This window comes from Podarcis bocagei, assembly GCF_964188305.1.
Source record: "Podarcis bocagei genome assembly, chromosome: 9".
NCBI lineage: Eukaryota > Metazoa > Chordata > Lepidosauria > Squamata > Lacertidae > Podarcis > Podarcis bocagei.
This window is the reverse complement of record NC_138134.1, coordinates 30,066,508-30,084,711: the sequence shown is the minus strand read 5'-3', so window position 1 is coordinate 30,084,711 and position 18,204 is coordinate 30,066,508. Positions and strand designations below refer to the sequence as shown.

Sequence of the window (18,204 nt, the reverse complement as noted above, 5' to 3'; positions counted from 1 at the left end):
ATAATATGTATGATTGAGAATGGTCTGGTCTGTTTCTTCAGACACTGTTGCAGTCCCAACTAATGCACTGCAGCTCAGAGCTCTGTTAAATGTTGAGCATACTTTGATTTTTAGGAGGCTTGCATTGGTGATAGTTTGCCCATGCCTGCTTTCCCTTCCCATCTCTCATCCTCGGCTTTATCTCCTGCCAGCCTTTTAGTAGTGTTGTTGCAGCATTTGAAATGTGCTGTTATGCAGGTTAGCATTCTGAAAGTGATTGCCAGAAACACCTGTACTTAATGTCTGAGCAGAGTGGAAAAACTAGGCAGAAGCTCATGCTGCTAAAAGTACCATGGTTGTGATCTGTTGCAATGACACTTTCGCAAGGTGTAAATGTGATTGCTACAAAGACCAATGGACAGTAAAATGGCAAATAGTGAGGGAACATCCCTGGGGGACGCAGGGTGTAAACAGAAAACCCTATAGTTTGTATAGAAGAACAAGAGTATTCCCAAAATTTAATTATGATACCAGGAAAAAAATTAAGCATTGCATTAAAATTGTACCAAAAAAGATTGAGTGAGCAATCTGACCTTCACATTAATGAAATGGAAATGTGGTCTGCTGAGCAATTTGAGCTATATATTCATGCTCTAACTGGGGTGTAACACATAAAAATTGGTTGTTGTATACACAATTCCAAAGCTGGGACTGTGCGCACATAACACTGTAAAATAAGTATGAACAGTGCTTTTTTCTGGGGAGATGCAGGGGTACACATAACCCTAAACATTTTGTGAATCTAAATTTGGCCTCATTGAGCGGCAGTATTTCAATATGAGTAGGAAAATGCGAGTACCTCTAAACATATTTTTTTTTAAGCACTGAGTAGGAATAACACCAAGGTATACTCAATGAGAAGTCGGGGTGAGATTTATCCTTCTACCCACAAAGAGAGGTCAGAAACAAGCTAAAAAATAACCTTGCCTGTCTGATGGAGAAATGTAAGAGAGCAGAAGGCAAGCAGAAGCCCAGGCAGAAAAGGAAACTGGCTTGGCAAACACAAAACAACAATGGCCAAGTACATGTTGTATGCATCTAAAATAGATCTCTGCCTTCAGACATTTTACTGGACATGACTGCCATCTTCAAAGCGCTGCAACTTAACATAACGTCCTGTGGGTGTCTCCAGCCATTCACCTACATTTTCAGGACAGACACCACAGGCCAATTTAAGGTTAAATCAATTTTGGTTCAGCAGTGACCTGTGTAAAGTAATGATGAAGACACCTGAAAGTGTCCAGCTTTGAGAGCATGGGTCAAACACTGTTAATACCACACACAATGTACAACTATATGCCGAGCCAGAAGTCTTAGAGGTTAAAGTGATAGAACAGGTTGTGTCAGTTTCCAGGATTTACCAAACAGCGCTGACCTGTGTTTGAACTTTAGCTCTCAGTGCTCTTGACCCAAATATGTCAGATGAGGAAAAATCTCACACAAAGAAGCTGTGAATCTCCATCATTAGCTATTCAGCAATACCCAAGTGATCTTTTTAGCAGTTCCCAAGCACACTTACTTCCAAGTAGATGTGTATAGGCTTGGGGTATCATGAAAAAGCCATGTAAAAATGTCACCTTTTATACTAACAGACTGACTTCTATATTTCTGCCATCACTGACTTATAAAGCAGATATAAAGAACAGACATTTATGTGAACCGCGGATATATAGTAATCTACAAATACATGTTTATCTGAAATCACATTAATATTGGCTTTTCTTATAATGTTTAGCTCTTCACATTTCAATCCATCACTTTTTCAAGGACTGTAGGAGCATTTAAGGCTTTGAATATAGGTGTTTGTTTGTTTGTTTTTTGTTTGTTGCATTTGCTCACTTCTGCCTTGGCTCCGCTTGCCACTATTTTTCCCCTCCAAATAATGTTGTGCTGTGACATAATCTAAAAAACTTTTCATCCAGCAAAATCCCAGCTTCCACTCTTGTGAGATCTGCCTATATATCTCGAGGTATGCACATTCTTGAGGTAATTCTAATCTGAAATAGTTCCCAAACTACAGGTAGACACTACAATAGGGAAACCTTTTAAACAGAGATTAATATGGATGCATGAGTTTCTGCCATCACCCATGCATTGCTAATAGACTAATGCAATGCACTCCAAGTGGGGCTGTCCTTGGAGACATCATCTTTCAGGCTTCAGCTAGTATATACTTTTGTGGTCTGTCTGCTGACAAGGATGAGAGTCTGTTTTGGCTTTGCACTCAGTATTAATGTAGGGAGTGCCTCCTTTCTTACATTGCTTATGATCCATGGCTGTGATTCTGAAGGCAAATCTCAACTTTCACAGTTTGGAAATGTAATTTAATAGTTGCTTCTCAAATCTATTCCAACTTGCAGTAGCTGCAAATGTTCCTCTACCATGAACCTTCACTGCCTTTCCGTTCCTAAACATGCTGGTGGTTGTGGCAATAGGCTCTTGAAGCGTCTCCGTTAAGATCTAGACAGTGTTGTACGCATAAACAAAACTAAGAGAACTATTATATCCTGCTGGTTCCACCCAAAACCATGTGGACTTTCTCTTGGTTCTGCTTGCATGAATACTGTTGCAAATATTTGCAGCAGAGTCTAGGCAGGAGGGCATCTGTACCCAGTCATCTTCCTAGAGACAAAATCAACTTCAAGGTAAAACTGCAAAAAGTCAAATATTGATCAAATGATCCCACAATTAAATCACTATGCCAAGCCCATTTAGGATTGGTAAGGGAAGTTGGCTTATTGCTAATTTCCCTCATTTAAAGAAATTAGCTTCGTCGAGACCCAGGGCACACGGTCCTTTCCTGATGAAACACTCATACTCTAGAATTCCAGAAGGGACAAAACAAATGTAACATCATTTAAAACAGTTTTAAAACAGCTTCAAGTAAATAAGAAAAGCCAAAAATCTGATCAAGGAGTTGGAAACACTACTCATTGTCTTCAGCTAACTCTCCTTGGCAAATTGAGGAGACAGAAGAGTCGCAAGACAGCCCAACCAGAAAGTTCATTTTCTTCTTTGTCTGCCATTAATCTTACCTCAGAGAATGGAAACACTCTGAGCAGTGCCTCTAATTAAGACCTTGATAATCAAGCAGGTTCATGAGAATTTGACTCTTGATGAAGGAAAGTTCCAACAGTTGTCTTCCCATTCTCTCTCTCTTTAAAAAAAACCAACATTTTACTACTTAGTGGCAAGATTAGAAATAGTAACAACGCAATTATAAGTAGCCAGTCATTATTTTATCATCTTTGTTTTAATTGTAATAATGTTAGTCATGATGAACTTAATATGCAGCTAATGTGGATTTGTATGTACTTCCTCCAGAAGTTCATTTTAATGTTACCATTTTATTCATGTTCAATTATTTTAAAGTGTTGCTGAATTAACAAGATCCACTTAGTCTTAATCACTACTCATCTCACTTTGCAGCACAGACATTTATGCTTATGAGGGCCCTCCAAAGTAGAATGAGACAGGTAATTTGAAATATATTAACTTTTTTTTAAAAAAGTATAACAACATGTTCCATCCCATAACCAGTAAACTTTTCACAGCAAACCCGTTAACGGATAAGAGCCTTTTTATCATGGCTTTTTCCTGCACCACTTAGTGACACCAGAAATCTTGTGTTCCATTCCACTCACCATTGCTCAGGTTTCCAGAAGAGGGTATGTTGGTGTTGAATGAGCCATGATGTCAGTTGTCCCATTTCCTGTATTGCCACACAGCCTGGGAAGTAGCCAAAGTGCTATAGGTAATTCCGGGAAGCTAGCTGCTTTGGTGCCCAGTGCGGTACGCACATCGGCTGGGGCTCCACTTCATTAAGTGGTGCTGCTGGGAGATCCGCCCCTTCGCAGGCCCTCCTGCCTGGTCACGCCCCCACAGCGGCTGCTCTCGCTGCTGCTGCTGAGGTTGCAGGGAGCCTAGGGCGAGGAGAAGGAGGAGGATGCAGGAGGCAGATGGGAGAGAGCTGAACACAGCCCTTGCTGCAATTGACTGGACGGGGCAGCTGCCCTCCAACTTCTTTCCTCCAGCAAAGCAGATGGGGCATGCTGTATAGGGATGGGCGAGGGGAGAGAAGATCAAAGAGATGTGGGGGTGGGGAGCAGTGAAGGGAGTGGGGAGAAATCCAAGAGCAAAGGAAGGAGGACAACTAGGGGGAAGAGGGAAGCAACGCGAAGATGGTAGGCAGGCAAGAGGGTAGAATGAAGGGGGATGAAGCCAGAGAAAGAAGAGCCACCCATGTGGGCGGGGCAAGCACTGGCAGAAGAAGAGGGATGCGGGGAGAGCGGCGTGCCACGCCCCCAGCACGTACGCCACTCCCCCGGCACGTAAGCCAGCCCTGCCCCCACCTGCTCTCCGACCCCTGGTGCAGGAGCATGAAGCCCCACCACTGGGGGAGAGCCAAGGCAGGGGCGCTGCGTGGAGCCTCTCCACAACCTCCCCCTCAGCTGTAGGGCAGCTGAGGGAGAGGCGATGGGCAGGCGCCTAGCGCCAGCCGCATTATGTTACGTTTCTGGACTGAACTAAAAAGTTTCATGAGCCCATTTCTTTTTTAAAAAACGACCTCATATTTTTATCATTTTGTCACCCCCCTCACTGGTGACACCCGGGGTAGCCGCACCCACCACACACCCCTTCCCACACCCCTGCCAGGAAGAAAGCTTTGGTGAGCTTCCCTGTGCCTGTCTTCTGTTTAGCTGTGGCAACACCACATGAGAGGGTTATACATTGTATTTATGTCCATATAAACAAAAGGTGTCACTCTGCAGGGGAAAGTAATCATACCATATGCCACAGTTCCCCAAGATGCATGGGATGTGTTCATTCTGAAATCAAAAGAAACAATTAACTCCCACCCTCTATATATAAATATATTAAAAAGAGAGCTTCAGATTTATGTCATAGAGATTTGCTGAAATTAGTGTATTTCGCTTTGGTCTGCCTAGTTCATTTTGGATATGAGAGCTGGGCTGGGTGAGATAAAACCAGAAGAGGATTGGAAGGTTACTTGACAATTTCTGCCTGCACCTTTCTAGTGTAACAAGTACATTACATTACATACATACATACATCTGCTATTATGTGAAAGGGGCAAACGTGCTTAAAATACAGCTGATTGCCTCACACATTTAGTATGGCCTCGATGTTATATTATATATGTTTAGAATGCATCCCATGCATCTAAAATAGTGTTACACAACACCCCATCTCCACCCAGTGCGAGAATCCAAGGGCTTACCCCGAGTTTCTGTTTCCTTTGGAACAAGGCACAGCAGAGACTGTGGTGCCATTACAATATATAGTTTACAATATATTACAATATATAGTTTATATACACCTATAAACTACAGTGAAACTTCTACCTGCAACCATAATCCGTTCCAGAGGTTGAAGCGGGTTGCTGGGAGAGGCGCAGGTGGTGAGTGCTGCTTCTGCGCATGCGCGACCGGCGGCAAATCCTTCGGTTACTTCCGGGTTTGCTGCGGACATTGGGTGAAATGGACGCAAGCGGAGACAGACGTAAGAAGAGGTTTGACTGTACTATAAACAGATTCAAATTAGACCCCAGTGTTTTTCTTACAGTCCCCTTCTCAATATGCCTAATTTGAATTAATCAATTTTAATCTAGCATGTAAATTCTCAAAAATCTCAATTTTTTTTATACAATCTTTGTTTGCAGTAACCAAAATCATGTTATCAACATATACAAGCAGAAAAGTCATTTTCACATTTTGTTGTTTTTCCTCATGAAACATCAGTTGAATTGGACCACATTTTTCAGTATGAATAGGTTGCAAAGGCTCTGTGGAACTTTTCTGGCTTTGCTTGGGGATAGAAGGTCTTGTTCTCTTCATCAACAAACAACCTGCACATATTTCACTATTCAGGTCAACTTTGCTAGGTTTAATCTCCATTCTTCTCACCAAATCTTTCTTTGGCAGGTCTGCTATAATCCCAAAGCCTCTATGCCCAAGCCTTTTGTGCCACAGATGAACACAGGTTGCACTTGAATTCTTCTTTACCATATTTGCTCACTCTTGAACTGTTTCTAGCACAAAGACTCCATTATTTTCAAAAACCTTGTGCATACAAAACTCCATCTTTGGTAACTGCACATTTGTTGTGATTTAAATTTACATTAAAGCCACGCTTGGTCAAGGCTGGCACACTCAACAGACTGTCTGATTATTGAAATTGAAAGAGAGTCTGATGTGATGTAAGGAATATCTTGCTAATTGAAGTGAATCTTACAGAGCTAACCTTTAGAACTATAGGACCACTGGGGACTAACAAGGTGCTGTTTCCAATTACTTAAAGAAAATGTTAGAAAATGAGATATTGCTGCATTAATTATGTTTATTGTTTCCTGATAGAGGCAGAGTGTGGGCAGTAGGATTCATATGTCCTATGTTCGATATCTTTTGCAATCCTATAGTGGTTTGCAATCCTATATTGCATGCCTAGATTTTAAAGAGCTGAGGTTACAGTGCCCACTACATATAGGTATTCTGAAGACTATCCAGTCTTAGATTACAATGCCTCCCAGCTATTAATGTGGGTGGTTAATTAATAGAGTCGTCTGCGACTGACCCTAACGGTCAGGGGTCCCTTTACCTTTACCTTTATAGAGGTTCAGGCTCTGAAAAAGCTGCTTACAGCCTTCTGGATATAACCAAAGGTTCTGCCTGCAATTTATACAGCTGAGAAATACAGTTTCAACAGTCCCCTCTTCATATCAAATTGGATAGTAGAGATATTTAAGAGAGGTTCCTTTTCACTGCTCTCTAGCTCTGAGAATCCTATTCTTTGAAATATGCAGGTTAATCTAGTGCAACATTTTGTTTCCAACTGTAGCATGCCAGATGTTCAATGTTGTCCAGGAAGTCCTCAAGCAAGTCATGACAGACACAGTTCTCTCTTTTTTCTTTGTCTCTGCAGGTAGTGAATATATAAAGCTGGCTTGTACCAGCTGAGACCACAGGTCCTTCTTGACCAGTGCTGTTTATTCTGACTGCCTGGCTGTGTCTTTCCAAGGTCTCATACTAAGTCCTTTCTCTGCCTTGCTATCTGAGATTCTTTTAACTAAAGATACTTGGAACTGAGTAGGGAGATTTCTGCAAAGCATGTGCAGAAGAAAGAGCAGGAGAACTTGAGGAGAGAGCAGAAGGACTTCAAAGGCTGTAGGGTTGCCTTGGCAGCTGTCACTCCTGTGATTTCAATGGCAATGGGGTGAAAGGGATGGGAGCGCTAGGCTGGTGGAGTCATTACTGAAGAGCACATCCAGGTTCCCCTCTTGGAAAAGGTTGTGTAGTAGCTAAACATTCCTCTTCTCCCACCCATTAGATTAAAGAATCTATGGCCTTTTACATGGGGGGGGGGGTTTGTTTATGTTTGTTCCTGTGCTAGATATTTTTGTGGTTTTGTTGTGTAAACTGCCCTGTGATCTTCGGATGAAGGGTGGTTATTATTATTATTATTATTATTATTATTATTATTAATAATAATAATATTATTATTATTTGCTTTAACTGTGTTCCAGCCTTCTTTGGCAATCCACAAAAGTCTTTCAGGGTCAATGTAAGATGCCTTCTTCTGACCAGGCATTTTGATGACAGGATTTAACCATGGAATTATTTTAGTTGTGTGTTTAGATTGCATGTCCTATGCTTTTTTCTGGATATTTTTAATTCGCTGCCCTGGGCTCCTTTGGAAGGAAGGGCAGGATAACAATCTGACAAACAGTAATAACAGAACCATAGAATCAAAAAGGGTTGGGAGTGAACTGAGGCTGGAATTTCTTAAGAGCCAACTGTCATCTAAAGATGGGCACTTTTCCTATGATTCATGGTCTCCCTCCAAACTCTTGAATTGTTGTTGGATTGCTGATGTTATGTGGGAGGTATTTGGTTTCTTGAGCTGGGAGAAATCACCAATTAGGGTCCTAACTTTGGTTGGGTGTGCTATGGGTGCTATGAGATCTGTTTCAGTGGGCTGTTTCCAGCCACACTCACTTTCAGTGATCACCAGGATCAGCTCGGAGACAGGAACTAGGGCAAGATCCTCTGTCAGTTACACTGTAGTTTAGTTTCTAGGTAACTGTTGGGCTTCTGACATCTTTGACCTTTTATTAAGACTTTATTAATGATTGCTCTGTCACTACTCATCCCAGTATGGCTTCATAAGAGAAGCAAGTGGCTGTTTCTGTTTACACTGTGCCTCTTTTACATATCCATTTTATTTGTATTAAGAACACAAGGCCCTAGTAGCATTGGGTGGGTGGGAGTAGAACTTGATCACATTTGTCTGAGGAAATGATTAATTATTCCATTATGCTGCCTTTTGGAATAATGTGCACACTAAAATGCAGCTAAGTATCTCCTAAAGGACATTCAGGAGACATCTTAAGGCAGCCCTGTTCAGGGAAGTTTTTAACGTATGACATTTTACTGTATTTTTGGTTTTTATGGAAGCCGCCCAGAGTGGCTGGGGAGGCCCAGCCAGATGGGCGGGGTATAAATAATAAATTATTATTATTATTATTATTAAAGTAAAACCAAAACATACCAAACTTAGAATCCTCTGGGCTATGCTGATATAGGTGGTTTAGAGATGGAATAGTGATCTTTATCTCATGATTTTACATAATAAATTGATTTTATGACTTTGACCAAGCAGTTTGCCATTAAATACATTCATGGTAAAAGGTTTATTTATCTTTACCAAAATTGTGGCATGATGTTCTTACCAGCAAGGCTGTCTTAGAATCACTGTAGGAGAGGTGTGACCATTTCATCATTCATTACTATTTCAGATGGAGTCACTAGAGCACTGGTAGCTATAAATGCCTAGAGTAGCCAGCTGATCAGGATTGAGTAGACACCCCTTTGTTCTAAATAGAGCATACTCTAACCTTTAAACCTTGTGACTGCTGTCTTGCCCTGCTTCCTGTGTCTGGGTGACAAACATTGGTTGGGATAATATTTGCCTTGGTTTCTCTTTACAGTGAAAAGTATAGTATATATTGTTATCATTTTCAGCTATGAACTACCAACTGTGCTAAATTATTTGTGGCAACACTTTAATATAGGATCCTATCCAGCAGCAAACACAATATATAATACATTTAAAGCAAATACCTTTGTAGGAAGAATCCTATAGAAAGCTATCTAGTGGTTGACTGACAAAAATGTTTTGGATCTGGGTATGTTGAACAAACCGTGTGATATTTGCATGCTCCTTACTTACACAAAAATGTTCTGAACCACTCAATTCCTCTTGGCTTCAAAGCATAACATATGGTCCCTTAGCCCTGGACACAATTTGAATGGGTCATAGAATGAGCAATAATACATATTTTTGATACATTCCAGTTTTAAACGTCTGAGGTTTAGCCAACATCTATTGAGAAAGATAGAAAATGTTAGCCTATCTTTCATTGGATTTTGATGATGCATCTTATTTAAATTCTCTGGGAGCATGCTGTGAAAAATGGTGTCAGTGCAGTGGCAGAGAAGCAGTTGGACCCTAAGCAATGCTCATTGAAGTGAGACAAGACTTTCTCACCTTTCCTCCCATCTGAAATCCCTGTGCCGTCAAAAAGCTTCTCCTGGGGATCAGGGGACCATCTTGAACACGGTGGGTTGTTGTAAGGGGAAGCTTGTGGGAAGGGGTGAATTGCCCAAAATCTGTTAGGCACCTTCTGTGGGTTCCTCCAACTCTCAGGTACGGTTTTTCAGGAGCCAAAGGAGCTGTAGTGGGAAGGAGGTGATGGAAGGTCCTCTTCTGCCCACTTGCCTTCATGAATGGTTTTTAGGGATCAAACAGAGGAAACCAAGGCATGAAAGAATACATGAAAATATTTCCCCGCCAATACATGCACCACACCCCCCGAACTTCTACATCAAAAAAATTAAACCCCACGAACATGCCAGACAATATCATAAATGGTAGCTGATTAGATACATTGGCCTTTATTCTATTTAAACTATTATTAATAATTCTCAATGTTAATAATACTGTTATTTGTTACTTATGCAAGTTGTTTTTTTTAAAAAAGTATCTCTCCTTCAATAGCCTTTTTTAAAAAAAAAATCAAATTTAAACCTCTGAGCATACATTTTCTGAGCTATTTAATTGTGTTCCTAAATGAAATACAAGCAAGAGATAATGGTGTATTAAGATTAGACATATTTATATAACTTTAAGGCTATTAAGGCTGTTTAATCCTTATGAGTGACATCAATATGGACCTAATTAGCACAGTTTGCAGCCACTTCATAATTCAAAAGAATGTGATCATTCAGCTGGAAGCACGTTTGACAGAAACTCCATAGTCATGAAGGTAAAAGCTTGCAAAATCACCCACTAGGATGGAGAAGCTGTCATTCTTCCATCAGTGCTGTTGAATACTAATGTCAAGGTCAGACTAGGGTAATTTTAGGCTGCCAAAATATTGCTAGATCCAATACAGTAGTAAATGATAAAGAAAGTAAACTTTGATAAACTTTGATATGGTAAGCTATAAAGTTTGTTACACTGGGGTTTACAGTGTACTATACCTAGACAGAAAGAAAAGGCAAAAAAAAAAAAATCATAGTATGCCTCCTTAGATTATTTATGAACACATACTTTTAAATGCTTATATGAAACATTATGCAACCAAGCAGATAGTTAACTCCTGTTGCCATGACTGTACTATAAAATATTGACTGTATTGTGGAAATTTAAAACATGCTGGTTACTTATTAGTTTAAAATAGGCAGTCTTTAAAACAACAATTGCAAACAATGTTCAAAGTATACATAATTCTTTTAAAATTACTTTCCTTAACACAATCTTATATCCCAGATTCACAGACTTTCCACACAATCTTATATCCCAGATTCACAGAATTTCCACATAAGCACTTTCACTTCACCTCCAGGAACATGTTTGTTTTGTTTTATAAAACCATTTATCTTGCTTTTGATTCCCAAAAGCAACCTCAAGGCAAGTTTTCATAATAGTCAATCATGAAGAAAATATAATCAAACAACGAAGTGTATACAAATATTCTAGCTATGTGGACAGGGCTGATCATGTGTGTCTTTCCAAACCAACCAAAACTGTTCTGGGGTAGAGTGATAATCAGATTGGAATGACTGGCGCAATCAACTCTGCCAACAGACTACCAGTATTCACACACACTTTCCTAGTTGCATGTAATTGCACCACAAAAAAGGTCTCCCACTGCTGCTGTGTATGTGGAAGGAAAAAAGTTTGTTTGACACGAAGTTAGAATTAAGACTCCTCATTATGGAGAAGTGACAATTTCCCATGTTGGGCAAAAAAATTCCTGCACTGCAGGGGGTTGGATTAGATGATCCTCATGGTCCCTCCCAACTCTACAATTCTATGACAAAATATTTTGCACCCCAGAACTCACATTGTTAATATTATAATCCTGGCTAAAGTGCAAAGCTGGCATGCAAACTCTTACATGCAAGAAGGCAAAATACTACATTTCTAGAAATATGACATTAGATTTTTGGCAGATTTGTACTGTTCCACATTTTGACTCAGACCTTATCCAGTTTAGATTTAACCTTTTCCTAGCAGCACAGAAGAAAAAGTCCTTGTGTATTTTATGTTATTTTGATTATGAAGAATTGGTACACTAATTTGGATCCATCAGCATGGCATGGGAAATGTTCCATTAATTGTTAAGGATTTTGTAATAAAAAAATCAATATTTGTTTCAATTTTCATCTAAAGCTGAGATTTTAAAGAGAGAAAAGCCAGCTTCCACTGATATTTTATACACTTTAAATCCTGGAGATGGCTTTTTTGGAGCCATCTCCCCACCCCCACCCCACTTCCATAAAATGCTTCCTCAGTTTTTGATTGATTTTACATTGCATGAATATGTCAATGAGGAGTTGCAAAGAATACCTCAGTAGGATTGCTTTTCATATTCACATACAGCTTTGAAAGATGTCTAAAATGACATGTTTGCAGTAAAATATACATGGCCGGGTGAACTTTCCTGGTCCTATCTTGCGCCTCAGTAATTCTAAAACAGAATCTGAAGTCTTTGTTCTGATAAACTAGACGTTTTTTAAAAAATATATATTTAAATGAAATATTCAGAGACTCCATACACACACAGCAATGTATTCTTTCTCTTCTGGCCCATGGTTAACTTTCATTCATATTAATGTGAGTTAGAAATGTGCCTTAGGCAAAGACCTCTATTATTCTCATAACCTTTCTATTTAATATTTGTTTGGCTGAATTCATGTTACTTAGCAGACTAGAAATTGTAAATGTGTAGAATCCTTTGCATATTCATACTACTGGCGAGTGCTGCATCAAGCTTGTTGTTGGGGTATAGTCTTTGCTTTAGCAATGCTAAGTACCCCATGTTTATGCTGTGTCTGTATATATTCTCTTTAGTTACTAAGAAGGTCTTCCCCAAGCATATACTTGCCAGCTATGTTGTACTGCAGCTCCAATTATCCTTGCTTATTGACCATGCCAGTGGAAGCTGAAACAAGTAGTAGTCCAAAACTTGGAGGGGACTTCTGGAGAAGTGAATCATTCTGCAGGCAAGTTCAGGAGCATCAGATTCAGTTGGTCCACTGCAATAATCATATTCTTCCAGCTGGTAGAAGCTAGCAAAGTGCCCACAGCCTGGTGATAAAGGAAGGGGCTCTTTTACTTCCATCTGAAGCACATGGATATATAAGCCACTTTCTTCAGCCAGCACAGGGAAGAAGTGACAGTGGAAGGAAATGAAAGAGATATAGTGGGCAGGTGTAAAATGAGTTTGAAGGGATCTCGTCTAACTCTCTGCTTGGTACAGGAAATTCAGATCTAGATAGCCCCAACATGGCGGTTGAGCCTCTGCTTCAAAACCTTCCACTGGAGAGAACCCACCACCACATTAAGTTATTGGTTCCATTACCAAACTATTCTTACCATCAAGATGTTTCTCCCAATGTTTAGTCAATATTCAACTGGCTAGTAAGTCTGCATGCTTTGTTGAGGCTTCCCCTTTTTCCAAGATAAATATGTTTCTTGCTTAGGCAAGAGAGAGCAAGCTGTGGAGGCAGGATGCAATCCCTAATTTGAATCAGGACATGTTGCAAGGGGACAGAACCTGACTCAATTTGGCACCACCCTATTCAAAAGGAGCAGGTTAGCAATTGAAGGCACAGCACAGATAGTAGTAGTAAGGTGATTCTGTGGCAGAGGCCACCAGGAAACCGACCTCCCCAGACAAACAAAAACAAAAAAAAAGCAAACCAGCACTAGAACATTTAATTCCTGCCTTTGAACAGCATTTGGTGGTAACATTCAGCAAGTGAACAAGATGCCAGGTTTAGTATATAATGCAGTTTTGAGTCCTGACAATTAATAGTTCACACAAGTGGAATTAACTGAAAGAGCTGTATGTAAGTTGGCCAAAAACAAATAAATCAGGAATACCGTGTGTGTGTGTGTGTGTGTGTGTGTGTGTGTGTAACAGAGTTAAAAACATATCTATAAACAACCACTCGGTTGATAAAGTCGTAGTCAAAAATATTAGAAAATTAACCATATGTTGATAACACATATCCTTTGATTTCTTCTCTACGCTAAGAATTCTGTATCAACATGAGTTACAAGCTTCCTTACTTCAAATCCCTTCTCAATAGCTACCTTGTTCGCTCCCAACCCCCTAGTTCTTGTCCCATGCCCCACTGCAGTTAAGCCTGTGCCCAAGCTTAAATAAATTTGTCTAAAACAATCACATATTTTTTTCAGTGTTTATCCCTGGATCCACTTACCTCTACTTTGATAATTTTGCAGTGTTGAATTTTAGGTTGCAATGTCCTAGGATATAGCACTCTTGTATTCTGTAAAGAAGGGGAAAGGAACCTGTGGTCATCCATATATTCTTGGACACCAACTCTCATCAGCCCCAGCCAGTGTGGTCAGTGCTCAAGGATGATGAGAGTTGGGGGTCTAGTAAAATCTGGAGGGTCACAGATTCCCCATTCCTACTTTAAAGTGATGGTGTAAAAGCAATGCAGATAATGTGGAATTCAGCTGTAACCTTTTATGGTGGCAAGTGGAAGTGTCTTTTTGACATCACCGATCCCCAGATTCATTCATTCTGAGTGGATACAATTGTTTTTAAAACAAGTCGCCTGCTGCCGTTTATGGCTTATCATTCTTCCTTAAATCATAATGACAGAGGAATTTAAACATATAAATTTTGAGTAAACCTCCAGGTACTTTGAGTGACAAATATTGTTTTGGAAAGGCAAGTGTTCCTATCAGTAATGCATAGAAGCCTCTTATTTCACAGTAATTGTTGAAACGTGTGCAATTTGTGTGCATTTATTTTTCTAAGTGTTTAAACAAGTTGGTGTAAATGATATCCTGGGACCTTAATGCATGTGGATTATAAAGGATTTAATGCATCATGCTCCTTTGGAGTGTTCTTAAGATGTATCAATGTCGTTTACCACTCTATGCTTAATTACAATGCTAAGAGTGTGCCATACAATAGGGCAATTTAATAACAACATAACCACATTAGATGGCAGTTTCTTATTGGAAGTGAAATCCTGCATTTCTGAACTCTCCACATTTACAGAACCTTAACCATTTGTTCTATGCTCCATTACATGTGCTCCTACTCATCTTCTATTATATTATTGTAAACCTTTACCTACACTGTGTAACTGGTCTGCAATGGCCTTTCTGCAATAAAGCTACATTTTGCTTGTATTGTTTTGTAATGTAAACTCAACAAGCTCATATTCGGGGGACTGATAAATGAATGTTCACACTTCTGAATAAGAGGTAGGGCAAAATGAGCTCTGGTCTTGCCCGCCTCTACAAACCTGTAGTTTATTAAGCTGAACAGCTACACATTATTCATAGCAATTAAGTATCCACACTTCCTTCCTTACATGTGGTTTTATATGCATATGTACTTTTGCATATTGAGGTTTATAATGTATATATGCTGCCAACACACTTCTTTCAGAATGTCGGCGGATCTTTCTCAAGCTTGCCTATCATATTTTTATGTACATTGGCAAATCCAAGTTCCTTGGAAAGGATGTAAAAGTAGAAGGCTGTTCTGCTTTTAAAGCTACTTGTGGTTCAAGTTTAAAGTTTTCAATAATTTATTCCCCATCAAGTCTTGTCTAAGTCTAAATTGGTAAAAATATTATAGCATAGATGAATGCCTGACCTTTTCCCATGGTACACTTGATAGCAGTTGTTTATATGGAGAGTAAAATCCTGATCAATCTGACACTTACTACAGACTTCCTGCTGCTTAGAAATGTGTACTGTAATAGCATTTGTATGTTTTCTTTCCTCCCCTAAGGTTTCAGATTCCTGCTTCACAAGAGCACAGCAAATTAGAAGAAGCAGCCTAGCCACTATAAGAGAAATGAAGTGATTTGACAATTTGTACGCTGTTTTAACCTGAATCCTATGTATCCACAATTAGTTGCATTGGTTGGAAGCAATCATGTGTGTGTTTGTATCTCTCTGTTTGTGGTTATTTCACAGTTCTTAACACAACTGTATACAATTAAATAAGCTTGACCTTTCCCCTCTCACCAACAAGGCCACAGATGCCGAAGAACTATGTTCTTAGGCTGCTTGAATTCCAAGATTAAAAATTGATCAGATTGTGTAGGGCAGAATTGGTTGAATTCAAGCATACAATATAATTGGGAGGAAATGGTTACCTATTTAGTAGGCCATGCCTAGTAACATAACTCTCTCTAAAATTATTTCACTCCTTAGAATGTTCTTTGCGGCTAGAGGGTGAAAGATAATCAATTCCCCCAAATGGGAAAACATTAAAAATAAAATAAGAGGTTTTGAGTTTAGATAATATAAAAACTCAGATTTTCATGCTTCGAGACTTAGCCTTGCAGATAGGCAGCCAAAGGGGATTAACATAGGAAGAGCCAGGTTCGAGTCAATTACGTGATTTCTTTTCTATGCCAAATATACAAAAAGCACAGGAAATAGGGAAAGTGAGTCTGTGTTACTGATTTGTGTTTTATATTTTACCTGGTACTGGAAGGCGAAACCAGAGGTGCACAATCCACTGTGCAGCTCACAGTCTTCCTGAATGTGACCTCTGCTTCCCTCCAAGCGTAACACATTCCTTGCTGGTGGATAGATAGAAAGAGATGGGCTATGAACAGTTTTGTCACTCTAAGCCGCGCACTGCACCTTTTTTCTTTTTCTTTCCGAAGAATGCCATTTTTTCAGACAGAAGCCACTGAGTGTGGTGGCTGGAGTGGAGAGAGATGTCTGTGACCAACTTCTTGGTCTTTCAGAAGCCTGCACAAGAAGAGAGAGAACAGCCATTTGAGAACATGCATCTAATCCTGGCTTTCAAGCCTTCCCCTTTTCTGGAATTTAGGGGGCCATCACTTCTTGCCTGAGCAGAGAAAGAAAAGTCTTAGAAAGCACCCAGATTCTTAAGAGTAATGCTGACTGGGTAGTAATATTTAGGGCAGGGAGGACAGATCATGCTGGTCCATGTCAATTTCTCATATGCTCATCCCTAAATCCATACTGTCCTGTTATCACATGTACCAGCATTTTATTTTTTAAAAAGTTCCAGCCGTATTCTAGATTCAGCCATGTTGGTCTGACACAGTTGAAATATATAAAAAAAATTAAAAAATTGTCCAGTAGCACCCTAGAGACCAAATAAGTTTGTTCTTGGTATAAGCTTTCGTGTGCATGCACACTTCTTCAGATACCTCTGGCATGCACACAAACGCTTATACCAAGAACAAACTTAGTTGGTCTCTAGGGTGCTACTGGACAATTTTTTAATTTATTTTTATATATACAGCCATATTCCGTTACCGAATACATCTGAAATGTTTTTTATCATACATTGTTTCAGGAATTTTGTATATTTTTTAGCCAAAAGCTATTTTGCTAAATTTAGAGAAGTGAGAAATTTGAAGGATAATCACATGTTTATTTGCATGTTAGAACTAGTCATTGTGGATCAGGTCCCCTTACATTCACAGAAATCAAATTTCTTGAGCATTCCTAGCCCACTGCCAGCTTGTTTACAAAGGAATGTAGACCCTGAGGGGGAAAACCATTGCCCACTCCTGAAATACCCATAAAAATATAATTATGACACCTTCTGTTGCCCTTCCTTTCAAAGAAAGGTACATACTATCATCTATATTTAGAAAGAAGGAAATGAAGGCTTTTTACATGTGTGTGTGTGTGTGTGTGTGTGTGTGTAACATGTAATAATAATAATCATCAATAATATATTATTTATATGCCACCCATCTGACTGGGTTTGTCCCAGACAGTCTGGGCAGCTTCCAACAAAAAATAGTAAAAAACAAAAGCACAACATCATACACTAAAAACTTCCCTGAGCAGGGCTGCTTTCAGATGCCTTCTTTTAAAAATCACATAGCTGTTTGTCTGTGGGCTTTTTGAAGCAGAATCTCTCCATCCACTTAACCAGGTCACACATACTTCATGCAAGCGTGAGGACCCTCAGGTGCAGGAGAAGAATACAGAGCTGCCGGTCTCTCTGTCTGACCTCTCTACTCTCCCCCACCCAAGATCAAGGACTCCCCAAATGTTTTTGGTTGGCTGGAATGTATCCTTGAACTCTGGTAATGCCTCTTGCCTGCCCAGATGGAGGATAAAGAAGAGTGTGTGAATAGAAACTAGCCTACTGTGCTGAGGTAAAATTTAAATTTGTTGCTCCACCTACTTTTGCTTTTGGCCCCACCTACTACTCTGGCATGTGACCTTTGGAAGGTTACTCAGAAGGGGATGCGGCCTTCAAGCTGAAAATATTTTCCCACTCCTGAGGTAAATGTGCCAAATAACACTATTATATATAAACCATTATAGAAAAGGTTACAAAAGAGCCCTGAGGTAAATGGTTGCCAGCCATTATATAAATGTTTTGAAGTGCTGTCATCTTTGTGGCAAAGCTTTTAGAATTGGAATTTATCCCCGTCCTGACTGAACAATTTTTTGTCAGGAGACATTCTTTTCTCACTCCTGTTTAACCAAAGTTTTGTTACAACCCAGGTTTCCACGATAACCTTTGAGTGCCTCTGTTTTGGCATTCTGCAGGCTTGTATTCTGAGTCTGAGA

The 18,204-nt window shown here is 39.7% G+C and overlaps 1 protein-coding gene and 1 long non-coding RNA gene across 27 annotated transcripts in view; one reads left to right on the top strand and one right to left on the bottom strand.

Annotated features, from left to right (window-relative positions):
• TENM3 (teneurin transmembrane protein 3) overlaps positions 1-18,204 on the top strand; it is a 1,319,439-nt gene that overhangs the window by 332,358 nt on the left and 968,877 nt on the right. The window lies entirely within an intron of this gene.
• LOC308595183 lies at positions 2,825-17,708 on the bottom strand. Of its 5 annotated transcripts, none has more exons than XR_014011877.1 (5): positions 17,449-17,578; positions 16,114-16,214; positions 12,512-12,623; positions 9,607-9,837; positions 2,825-3,196 (listed from the first exon to the last, which is right to left on the bottom strand). It is a non-coding gene; the product is annotated as an uncharacterized lncRNA (long non-coding RNA). The 5 variants fall into 5 exon arrangements; XR_014011878.1 differs by lacking the exon at positions 2,825-3,196 and adding an exon at positions 13,854-13,922 and having other exon boundaries at positions 9,105-9,837; positions 12,512-12,714; XR_014011879.1 differs by lacking the exon at positions 2,825-3,196 and adding an exon at positions 13,854-13,922 and having other exon boundaries at positions 9,105-9,837.